The sequence below is a fragment of the Malania oleifera genome, chromosome 7 (assembly GCF_029873635.1).
Source record: "Malania oleifera isolate guangnan ecotype guangnan chromosome 7, ASM2987363v1, whole genome shotgun sequence".
Taxonomy (NCBI): Eukaryota; Viridiplantae; Streptophyta; class Magnoliopsida; order Santalales; family Ximeniaceae; genus Malania; species Malania oleifera.
In genome coordinates this window covers 64,391,719-64,404,878 of record NC_080423.1, presented here as the reverse complement: position 1 = coordinate 64,404,878, position 13,160 = coordinate 64,391,719, and the positions used below count along the sequence as shown (strand labels likewise).

Genomic DNA, 13,160 nt, shown 5'->3' with positions numbered 1-13,160 from the left:
TTACACTGTTGAAGCTGAGGGATGGTCATTGGCATGTATATATTTAGAAACCCCCCCCCCTCCCCCTGAATAAATTCTGATTGAGACTTGGGAAAACAAATTTAAAAAAAGGGGTATTTCCATGGGTTTACCTTGGTATTGTGTTCATACCGTTGTATTGAATGATCCCGATCGGTTGCGTCCTAGAGCATACTGATTTCATCAAAATAAAGTTTGCTTTTTGAACAACTTGTGATCTAGGTAAGATGGAAATATAAATCAACAAGAGTTTGAGTTCAAAAAGTCAGGTGGGCCAACTTGATCCTCTTCCCCAGGGATCCCAGATGAGGGAACCCTAGGAGAGCCGCCGACTCCAACTACCGTTCATGTACGATCCATACTAGATCTGACCAACTGCCCATCCTACCTCCTCTATTACTATATTAAAGATTAATTTAAGAAATGGATTAGAACATAATCAATTTTAACAATGGGGCTAAACACAATCCTTACCACTACATCAAGGACGAACCACAATAAACAATGGCCTAGTATTACAAAGATGCGGCAGTAGACCCTAAGTTGATCCTGTCATTTTTTTTTCTTTTTTCCTTTTTTTTACATCTTTTTTCAATCCTTGGTTTTACGTCCCCATTTTCGGGGAGGGGTGGAACTTTTGCAAGTATATTATTTAAAGCAGCAGCTACAGCAGTACCCATATGTGATATCTTTGCTGTGGGTGGCATGAAAGGTTTGGCAACACCATTGCTAATAGGTAGAGCTTATGCCCCACTTCATTTCTGAAATTTGAGCTACTATTGCTAAATGGGTCTTTTTGATTCCCCGCCTCAATTTTGGCTAATGACGAACATTTTGTTTCTGCAACATTGAACAGAACTTTTGAATCATTTTGTTTGGTTCGACGAAAATGGTTATTCATTGAAATAAGATGGAATATAGTTTAACTTTTGGGAATCATGGGATAGTTATTTCTTATATATTCCTAATTATTTCATTTAACATTGAATAAGAAAAGAATATACATCCCCACAATGAAATTTTGAAATAATTATTTCTTATATATTCTTTATTACGGACTCTTAAAATGTTTCACATTATTATTTGTTTTATAGTGATAACATATGTTCTTGTACAACTAATTGAAAACAACCTACTAAAACTAATACATGCGTGTAGGTATGATTGTGTTCTCTTTTATGGTGAACATGAAAATGCGAATAAGTGCCCAGAATGTGGTTAACCGAGGTGTACAACTAATCAGAAGAAGGGTAAAAAGGTCCACCCAAAATTTTGCTATATTTTCCATTAATCCTACGACTGTAACAATTGGACATGTGCAGAAAGACTGCCGCCAACATGAGATGGCATCAAGAGAAACGTCTTCAAGATGGAAACACCCTTAGCCATCCAGCGGACTCCGAAGCTTGGGCCGATTTTGATAAAATGCATCTGTGGTTTGCTAGTGATCTTCGCAACATTAGAATTGGCCTTGCTTCAGATGGGTTCAATCCTTTCAGTAACATGAATGACCCGTATAGCATGTGGCCAGTTATGATGATGCCATACAATATGCCGCCATGGCAATGTATGAAAGAACCCTTTATTTATATGTCTCTACTTATTCCCACACCAAGGGCACTTGGTAATGATATTGATGTGTACCTGTGTTCGTTAATTGACAAGTTGAAAGAACTATGGGAAAAAGGAGTGGAGACATTCGATGTGGAAATCGAGACAACATTTCGGATGCATGCTGCAGTGTTGTGGACAATTAACGATTTTCCTGCTTACGGCAACCTATCAAGTTGGAGCACAAAAGGTTACTTAGCATGCCCAGTCTGTAATAAGGATGCTAGGTCCTTATCCTTGAAGCATGGATGCAAGTTATGCTTTATGTGTCATCGTCATTTTCTACGACCTGGACATCCTTGGAGGACTCGTGGCGACAAAAGCTTTAATGGAAAACCTGAACGAAGGTTGCAGTCAAAGCAACTAAGTGGGGATGAGATATTAAACCAACTCAAGTTTATCGGAGATGTGAAATTTAGGAAACCACCAACTAGTAGAAAAAGACAATGTATTGAGTGGGAGTTGAATTGGACAATGAGAAGCAGCTTCTTTGATTTTCCAGACTATAAAGATCTTCCATTACGCCACAACTTAGATTTCATGCACATCGAAAAAAACATTTGTGAGAATATCATTTGTACATTGCTAGATATGAATGGGAAAACAAATGACACCACAAATGTTCATCGGGATATGGAAGATATACGAATACGGCCTGAGTTGCACCTATTTCGTGATGGGGACAAACTTCTCATGCCATCGGCTTGTTACACATTTTCGAAGGAAGAGAAAAAGAATATCTTCGAATGGTTGAAATCAGTGAAGTTCCCTGATGGATATGCATCAAACATAGTTCGATACATAATCACGAAGGAAGGGAAGATGTTAGGAATGAAAAGTCATGAGTGTCACGTCCTTCTACAACGATGTTCGCTCAGTGCTAATTGAGCTATGGATCTTTTTTCAAAAGTTGTGCTCCAAAAAGTTGAGTGTAAACATACTTGAACGGTTAGAGGACGACATTGTGGTCATACTATGCAAGCTGGAGAAAATATTTCTGCTAGCATTCTTCGATGTGATGGCCCACCTAGCCATCCATTTACCAAGGGAGGCAATAATTGGAGGACTGGTCCAATATCATTGGATGTATCCTATTGAGAGGTAAATTATAAAGTCCTTCTATAATGGTCACGTGATTTTCTCATTTTTTTCCTTTTTGTGTCTACAAGTCAATAATACTATGTAAAATGCACAGGTTATTATCCACTTTGAAGGGGTATGTGTGCAATAAGACATGGCTGGAAGGTTCAATCATTGAGGCATACATTGACAATGAATGTCTTGCATTTTGCTCAATGTATCTATATGATATTGACACAAGGTTCACTCGTGAGGAGCGAAATGCAGACGTTCATGCTATTAATGCCAAAGATGAAGAACTAAGGAACTCTATATTTCTAGAAAATGTTTGGCCATTAGGTGCACGAGTTTACGATTTCATGATTATGGCCGACCTACAAAAGGCCCATTTTTACATCCTCAATAATTGTGATGAAACTGTTTCATATATTGAGTACGTGGTTCGAAACTCCTTACTTTGCATTATATTTACATATGCATATTTATATACTTACTTGACATTAACATGTACTATTGTTGCATATAGCAAACATAAAGCTAAACTTCTGGCCCAAAATGAAAGGAATGATGATGAAAGACACAAGAAGGAATTTGCAAATCGGTTTAGGAGTCGTGTAAGTAACAAATACTGCCTGAGTACAAAGCAATGTACATTTTTAATGTTGACGGTTTACTCATCTAAACTCCTGTTTATTTAATAGATGAAACTCATGTATTAAAATAAAGAACCAACAGTAAGTAAAGATTTGTACGCGTTGGCATGTGGTCCCGATCAACGAGTTAACTGCTACAGCGGTTACATCATCAACGGGTTACGATTTCATACAAAGTCCCTCGAACTGAATAGAAGAACCCAAAATTGTGGGGTTGCGGTGCTAGGCATAGAAGGAGATGAATAAATTGACTATTTTGGTGTCTTGGATGTCATTATAGAGCTTAACTATAGAGCCAACAAACTCATCCGCCTGTTCAAGTGTACCTAATGGGACATTGGCAATAAAAATATTGGGATAAACATGGATGCCTACTTTACCAATGTCAATTTTAGCAAGACATGGTATCAAAATGACCCTTTTGTACTAGCGATGCAGGAAGAACAAGTGTTTTACCTTAAAAACACAAAATTGAAGGGTGAATGGCATGTGGCCCAAAAGATTCCTCCTCGAAGTTTGCATGCTATTACAGAAGATGCAGATGGGGAGAAGAGTGCTAGTGAGGCGACATTCCAAGAAGATGAGCCATTTGTTAGTGCAGCAGTGCAATTTGCTTTCAATGTTGTCAAAAAACGAGCCGATCCTATATCATTGAATAGGGTAGGTGCCATGGAAGAACACGTAGGGACTACTGACATTACAATTGAACCTTCTGTAGACATTCACTTCATCGATAATGAGGAAACTGATGGGGAAGATGAAACAGGGGTCGAGTACTATAGTAAAGAGGAAGACACTTTAGAAAGTGAGGATGATATCGATATTGAGGATGTATAGGGGGTAAGCATGTTATGTTTGTCACTATGTATCTGACATGTGTAAATAACTAAAAATATATTTATTATGCATCCATCTAATATTCATACTTCTTATATTTACTTGTCTAATATTTTGCAGACATGACACCAGGAGGTCGTCGTAGCCGACTTCCTTCTAGGCTCTCGACTACATCACATGAGGATGATCCGACATCCTCGAGACCAGCGGAGTTGTCGGTCCTGATGCGGCACCATCATTTTCTGAGCCATTAGGACCTCGGCCAGATATGGATACCTTAGCTCGTGATGACACGCAGGGTGAGTTTCCCACCATGATGAGCAGCATTGGTAAGGTTACGATTAATTTATTTTGATGTAAACTATTGATTTTTATTCATGTGTATGACTAAAATATTGTTCTTAATGTAAATCTTCTTTCAGCATCGACATCCACAGTCGGGTCAGGTTGTGGTGTAGCAAAGAACACGGGGCATAAGAAGCACCTGCAGAGGACGAAGCAGCGCATTAGGATCGACATTCCTTGATAGAAACGGTGCAATCCCAAGAGGGAGGTGAATTGGGTATTTAAAAATTATAGCCTAGGTTGAACGAGATAAATGGTATAACTTAACCTAGGTTCTATTTATGCAAATGTAAACTCAATCATTCACAATATAATATACACGTGCAGTAATTAAATTGCGGAAATGTAAATGAACACGCATGATATGTTATAGAGGTTCTGCCAACAGTGCCTACGTCCCCGCTTTGGCCACACCAGCACAAGGATTACCACTATAATGCTCACTTAAACGAGTGGAGCGGCACCTAATACAACCAGGTCAATTCAAGGGGCTGACCTCAACCGATACGCCTTAACAGGATGACGCACCTAACTTTCCTAACCGGGTCTAAGCTAGTCCGGGACTATTTCAAAGGGCTAGTCTCCCTCTTTAGGCCCGTGCTTGGAAATACAATAGATTTGAAATAAAATCAAATGGTACAGTGATTGTGCTTTCGTGTAAAGCAGATATGTACCCAATACGCACAGTATAATCAATACACTACCAAAACATAGGATTTGATAAGCTCAGTGTAGTCTAAGTGTTTACTTTTAAATATTTATGCTAATATAGCAATCAGTGCATGAGAGTGTAAATGATAGGATCTTTGTGTCAAAATAATATTTCAATCACAATGCACCCACAAAGATCACAAGCACACTTCAAATATCTCAACAAATAATATTTCTCAATATAAACCACAAGAGATATTTAAAAATGGTTTGCAAAATATTTATTTGATCTTTGTAATAAAAAGATAATCTCAATCAAAAGGTGTAGCAATAAAGATCTTTTGGCACTTAAGAAAATATCTCAAAATAGATTTCTCAAAGATACACACAAAAGATATTTTTGAAGATGATGTATAATATTTTTGCAACAAAAACACAATATGAACTCTTGAGTATTGTAATGAGAATGCAAAACTCATAAGCCCAAAGAAGTTTTCCTACGGAAGGCTTATTTACGAAGCCCCCTAGGAGAACTTGCAGCTTACTCTCTATGAAATATAAATCTTAAATAGAACAACCAAGAGAGAGTTTAAGCTTGGTAAGATAAGCACAAGAATACTCTTACAAAGAGGTATTTGCAATATGAATGAGTAAGAGTGGGAGTTTAAAGCTTGAATATGAAATATAGGTTTTTCGAGATTGAGAGGATATTGGCTAATTATATTTTCTAATCTCATGCTAATTATTCCAGATGAGGGGGTATATATAGACAACCCCTAAAATATAACCGTTAAGGACACATATAGAATTATTAGGAAAGTTTTAATACAATTTAATTATTTTAATCCCATTTAAAAAGTTAACCACGGTAAAAATATTGGGGCAACCCGAGAGGTCCGGTCGACCAAAACAAGTTCGGTCGACCGAAGTTCTTGAAGTTTGGTTGACTGGGCAAGAAATGAACTATATGGTCGGTCGACCGAGCATTAAGGTTTAGGGGTGATTTTCTTAGTTAGCGCAGTTCGGTCGATCGGGAGTATTTGAACTGCAAAGTTCGGTCGATCAGGTAGTTAAGACATCTCCCGAGGACCCTCGGTTGACCAGACAGTTGGAGTTCATTTTGGGCTTGGTCGACTAGGTGGTCAACGAGTTGACTAAAAGGGAGTTTGGTCGACCGAGCATAAATGAACTATATCAATTCAGTCGACTAGACTGTAGTCAAATTGTTGACCTGGTTTGGGTTCGGTCGACTAACAACTGTTGAACTAACAAGTTTGGTCGACCGGACTGTGGTCAAACTGTTGACCTGGTCCAGGTTCAGTCGACTGGGTGTATTTGTACATGGAAGTACGATCAACTGAATGCACCTATTTAGAGCATTTTGGACCTGTTTAAGCATGAAAACACCCTATTCAAATGACCATTCATATATATGCATGTGTGAGTGTCCTAGGGTAATTTTTAGGTACTTTTTAGTTCGAGAACACCAAAAAAATCCGGTATCGGTAGACCAATGGGTGTTCCCTAAGGTCCATCTATGGTCATGAGCTTATCGATCCTACCATGCAGGTAAGGCATTAATTATTACAGACCATTTCCTATTTACTATTACAGACTCAATATGATAAATATAAATTACAATGAATACACATTTTGAGTCTTCTTCTTCTACAAATCCATGTGCGTGCAACATATGATACGTTTGATTGGTCCTGCACATAAACTCATCAAACCATTAAATGCTAGAGTATTTGTCATAATCAAAACAGGGTATGACCCATAACGTCAACATTCCTCCAGGCTTCACCGCCCCGCATAACGATTGGTGCCCAGCATGGACGCGAGAGCTCAACATTATATGCTGACAGTTTGCTCAAGTCACTGCCTTCAGCTGGCCACTGGTGACTAAGGCGCAGCGCATGGTTCTTTACATGCGCATCTTGGTAAGTAATCCCAAACCTTTAATTTTTTTGAGTTTATATATTAGCCAAACAACTATCTAACATTCTAATTGTATTACCTATGCAGAAGAAGTTCGATATGGACATTCTCCACGCAGACTATGTGAAAAGGGTGGTGGATGTCCAACTGTGCAATAAATTTAAGACCTATCATGCAAAAAAGCACGAACATTTTCGTGCGATGGGAGATCAAGAAAAAACCCACCCGTACGATAAGATATCCCAAGAGGATTGGGAGGTGGTGTGTCGCCATTTTCATAATCCACACTATCAGGTGATGTGTTTGTATTGTAATAACTATTTTAAGCTTTGATGTGGCTAATAAGAAGTCATTGCATTTTTTTTGTAGGTCATATGTGAAAAAAATGCTGCGAACCGCAGCAAACTCCCTACGATGCATTGCGGTGGGTCAAAGTTATTCGTAAATCATGGAAGGGTAATTGCTATATATTAGACTATCTGACCATTACTTAAATTAATATTAATGATGTTTTATATGATAATGTAGCATGATCCCGAGATGGGCGCAGAGGAGCTGTTTCCAGATCTTTACTAGAGAACACACCAAAAGCGCTCGGGGAGTGGTGCGACGGTGCGCAGAATAAACATGTAAGTCAAAGAAAATATTTAATTTATAATTTGATTCAAAACATCAAAGTTGTATTCTTATTTCTTCCTGTTTATCATTTTCATGATTGAAAATAGGTGATGATGGTCAAGCTGAGGGATGCACCTGTTGTAGAGGGGAGACAGCAAATGACGGATTACCAGATAACAACTCAGGTGCTTAGGGAACGAGCGGGAGGGTGGGTAAAAGGTCTTGGAAGTGGATACATTACCCCCAACAACATCATCTTTGATGGGTGCAGTGGCTCGTGTTGAGATAGAACGAGCACGTCGAGACGCCGAGTCTCGGGCGGATGATATGGTTTATCTGATGCATACGATGGAAATGGAGAACCAACAATTGAAAGACATGGTGTCTAACATCTCGACGGAGAACTAGAGTTTGAAATAAATGATGTCTAAAGTCTCTATGGAGAACCAACAATTAAAAGACAAGGTCTCCACTATTGAAGCCACACTCGTTGCAATTTTGAACAGGAAAGCACATCGAAGAAATGATGCATCGATCTCGACTAGATGATGCAGGTGGCTCCTCTCATTAGAAGGTATGTAAAACGTAATTTTAATATTATGCTGGTAGTTCTATTGCTTGTTTAATTCTATTCATATGTTATGTGAATTGTTAATTGTGTTACCTGATTGCATGCGTAGTCTAGAATGTCTTCTGCATGGCGGATGCAGTGACTGTGAATTGCATGCTGGTAGTGGATATAGGTTCTCGTGTGCCTTGAATTGAAACATAAATTGCTTACTTGAACCTATCAGGTACATGTTTTATGGGAAAACGTCCAATTTACAGACGACATGCTACTGAAATTTCGGTAGATTTTTTTCCCAAAGTAAAACCTTGTGCAAAGATGATTATGTTAAAATAAATGATAAAATATTTTTGAAAGGATAAGTGAAAACTAATTGAATATTAAATTACTTCCTAGCTTAATCATCGAATAGTTAGAGGAGCTCAACTCCATCCTTAGAGAAAAAGCATAAAGAAATCATATCCATCATGCTTTATTTTTTCTTTCCTTTAAGGATTCCTAGAGGGGTAACTCAAAAACATAGGAGGGCTACGAGGAATTTTTTTTTGGTTAGGCGAAGAGGAGAGGAGAGAGAGTTTGGTTAAGTGGGAGGTGGTGATATGTCATTATAAATAGCATCGCAAACTGATTTCCATAATGCATTAAATGATTGAATCTCTTTTATGGATGATTTATATGTTATATGAATTGTTAATTGTGCTACTTGATTGCATGTGTAGTCTAAAATGCCTCTTGCATGGTGGATGCAATGAATGTGAATTGCATGTTGGTAGTGGATATAGGTTCTTGTGTGCCTTGAACTGAATCATAAATTGCTTATTTAAACCTATCAAGTACAAGTTTTATGGGAAAACGTCCAATTTACAGACAGCATGCTGCCGATATTTTGGTAGATTTTTTATCCAAAGTAAAACCTTGTACAAAGATGATTATGTTAAAGTAAATGATAAAATATTTTTGAAAGGAATAGTGAAAACTAATTGAACATTAAATTTCAACTTAGCATAATCATCGAATAGTTAGAGGAGCTCAGCTCCATCCCTAAAGAAAGAGCATAAAGAAATCACATGCATCATGCTTTACTTTTTCTTTCCTTTAAGGATTCCTAAAGGGGTAACTCAAAAACTTAGGAGGGTTTCGGGGAATTTTCTTTGGTCAGACGAAGGGGAGAGGAGAGAGAGTTTGGTTAAGTGGGAGGTGGTGTGCAAGTTGAATGAGGAAGGGTTGGGTCTTGGCTATATGGTGTCAAAAGCCACTGTCCTTTTGGTTAAGTGGTTGTGGTGGTTTTTCTTGTAGGTGATATCCCTCTAGAAAAAAGTTATAAAGATTAAATTTGGCTTACAAAATTATGGGTGGATGCTAATTTGGGCTTTAGTAGTCTTCGAAGAGTCCTTGGAAGTTCATTTTGCAAGTTTGCCCCTTTCTTTTTCTTCCTCTAAAAAGTTTCTAACTGTCAATTGGTTAGAGGTAATTGTATTTAGTTTTGAGAAGGATTTTTTTGTTTATTGGGTTTTTTTGTTTTTTGTTTTTAGGGGTGGGGGGAGGGTAGGGTAGGGACTGCATTATATGTTCTTTTGTTCGTCATTTTCTTCGCAATGATGTGATGTTCTGCTTTCTTATTCTTAAAGGGGATTTTTTTTCTACTATTTGCATTTTAGAATAAAAAATGAGGTGTTGAGTTACCCCCGCAGTATCATTGTTGGGGTTAGTGGCCTATTAGTTAATGGTTCACTGCCAAGTGACTAAGAGGATGGCAGGTTACAATTTTAGAGTCACTTACATCATGATAATGATTTTTTTTAGGTAAGCTATCGAATCCTAGTATATAATTGTTCTATTCTTGTGCATAGAAAATTCAGCATCTATACCTCATACTTTTAAGTCTTATACATGCGAGCTTGATAAAGACAGTCATGAATGGGTATACTTGGGAAAACTGATCATCTAAGAAATATGCTTAAATATTGTCAGCTGGTAAAGTTTGTGACTTTCAGGTTTGGGAAATATTCTATTTACAGACGGCATGCTGCCGAAAATTTGTTAAATTCCAATACAAAATAATCAAAGTCATATACCATATTTGTGAGAATGATTATAGTGTGTTGAATGTTAAAACATTTTTGAAATGATGAGTGAAGTTCAAATGAATTGTGAACTTCATCTCTAAATTTACTTTTACATATGCTAAGTGAAAATTCTATCAATAATGGACTCATTTGCATTATTTGATTATTATAGTTATTTTTGAGTCCTAAAGAAGTCATGTAAACTTCAACATCACATTTTATTTTTTCATAGAACTATAGTATGATATAGATTGTTTGTGGGATGCATAAACATATTACATTATTTAATGCTGATTATATGAAGATCTTCTGCACTAATAAAATTCATTAATTACTGGTCGGATTATTGTGAACTGTTTGTGTAAACACCCAGGTTTCAAACATATCTCTATGGAAAATGTTCTATTTATAGGGGAAATGCTGCCAAAATTTCTCAAAACTGATAAAATTTAGTAATTTAAATTAGTATCATTTTTTTTTTAACTTTGTCCGAATGTTCATTTATTTTTCTATCAAATCATTGATACTTATAGTACGCATATGGTCAAAAATCATATGCTAATTTTTTCTTTATAATTCTTAATTTGTAGGGTTTGCTGCTATCACACCATCTCATGCTACAGAAGGATGCAACTTTCAATTTTTTTTTTATTTTTTATTTTTTTGTTACCTGAACATATGGGATTCATGTATAAAACATTCAAAATTTGTATAATGTATTTGTATTTGATTTTGAATTACAATTTTTAATAATTTATGAATCTCTTTAATATTTATGGTTTAATGTTATCTATGCAAAAATGTAATTACAGATTTTCACAGGAATTAATGATTTAAAAAAATATTAATTTTTTATTAATTAGTGACGGTTTCTATAGATATTAGTGAAGGATCAAAACCGTCACTAACACTATACTATTAATGATGAATATTGATCCTTCACTAAAGGCCAAGTATTAGTGACGATTTTGATTCTTCACTAAAGTCCAACTATTAGTGACGAATTATGATCCTTCACTAAAGACTAATAAGTATTAGTGACGGTTTTGATCCTTCACTAATACACAACTATTAGTGATGAATTATGATCCTTTACTAAAGGTTAATAAGTATTAGTGACGATTTTAATCCTTCACTAATACTCCACTATTAGTGACGGTTTCAGGATTTGTCACTAATAATTGATTATTAGTGACGGTTTTGATCCTTCACTAATATTACAGTATTAGTAATGGTTTTTTGCCGAGCCAATATAAAATTTATAGTGACGGTATTGGATTTTTAGTGACGGTTAGAATCCATCACTAATACTACATTATTAGTGATAGTTTCAAATTTTGTCACTAATAATTAATAGTAACGGCAGATACAACAACTAACTTATAGTCATCACTAATACTTATAAATTCGTCACTATAGTATTAGTGACGAATTTATAAGTATTAGTGATGGTTTTGATCCTTCACTAATAACCTTATTTTTTGTAGTGTTACCCACTTTCTACTGAACTTGGGATAGTTAGGTTTTATAAATATTATTATTGGTAGTTAAGAACCCAAGCCTGGGCGAGCCTACCAAATTTGGTGCCGTTGTCGGGGACTTGGCTACGGTTATAAGACAACTTTCGCTTTAGAGTGCTTTTGCCTTGGTTTTTTTATTTGCACTCCTTTTGTTATCACTTTCTTTATTAATTTCTATTTTCTTTATTTTGCTTTCTATTTTGGGAGTCTGAATCATTGTGCTGCAAGTGTGTATGTTTGGTTTGCATTCTTTGGAACCAGAGATAATTCCCATAGATCTTGAGATTGAGAAATCCTGTAGGTCCCTTATGAAGCCTATCTTTAACCCAAAGAAGGCTAAGTCGTCTGAATTGAAAGCTATGATCGAAGATAACTCCCCGGTTCCCACTGAACAAATCCTGGAATCCTATGCTCCCCACCTACCTATGGTGGAAGAGCAAAACCTTTGACCCCTTAGGGACTACTTTGCACCTAATGCATACACATCGCCGTCTTGCATCCGGTTCCTGGATATCTAGGCGGTACAATTTGAGATTAAGACTTCGATCATCTCAATGCTACCTAACTTTTATGGAAGCTCCATTGAAAATCCTTATCAGTATCTAAATGAGTTCTTGGAAATTTGTTCAACCATCCGCAACCCTAATTTCAGTTATGATGCTCTCCATCTTAGGCTCTTTCCGTTCTCTCTGAAGGATAAAGCCATATATCGACTGACGTCTTTAGAACCGAACTCAGTGACCAATTGGGCCACCTTGTAGCATGAATTCCTTAAAAAGTACTTTCTAATTGGGAAGACTAATCAGCTTCGGAGAGCTATCACAAGTTTCTCACAAATGGATGGGGAACTCTTTTTTAAGACTTGGGAGCACTTTAGGGACCTGCTCCGTAAATGTCTACACCACCAGGTCCCCAAGTGGAAATTAGTCCAAACTTTCTATGAAAGGTTGATTAAGAGAGATAGGTCCCATGGTTGATGCGTCATGCGGAGGTACTTTCCTCACTAGGTACGAGAATGAGGGCTAGATTCTCTTTGAAAATTTGGCTAAAAACTCTCAACAGCACATGACCGCCACACGTAGACTACCTAATCCATCAACTTCTAAACCTAAGGGAGTTTACGTGTTAACCACGAGCCAGGACCTCAGCCCTACCCTGCATACCATATCCCAAAAACTTGATCAATTTTTTTCTATACAACAATAACCGCAATCGATGGCGTGTGTAGAGGTTTGTGCAAATTGTTCTGACC

General features: G+C 36.9%; 1 non-coding gene across 1 annotated transcript; it reads right to left on the bottom strand.

Annotated features, from left to right (window-relative positions):
• Positions 1-12,712: 12,712 nt before the first annotated feature.
• LOC131161125 (small nucleolar RNA R71) lies at positions 12,713-12,818 on the bottom strand. The gene has a single exon (XR_009138284.1). It is a non-coding gene; the product is annotated as a small nucleolar RNA R71 (small nucleolar RNA).
• Positions 12,819-13,160: the final 342 nt, after the last annotated feature.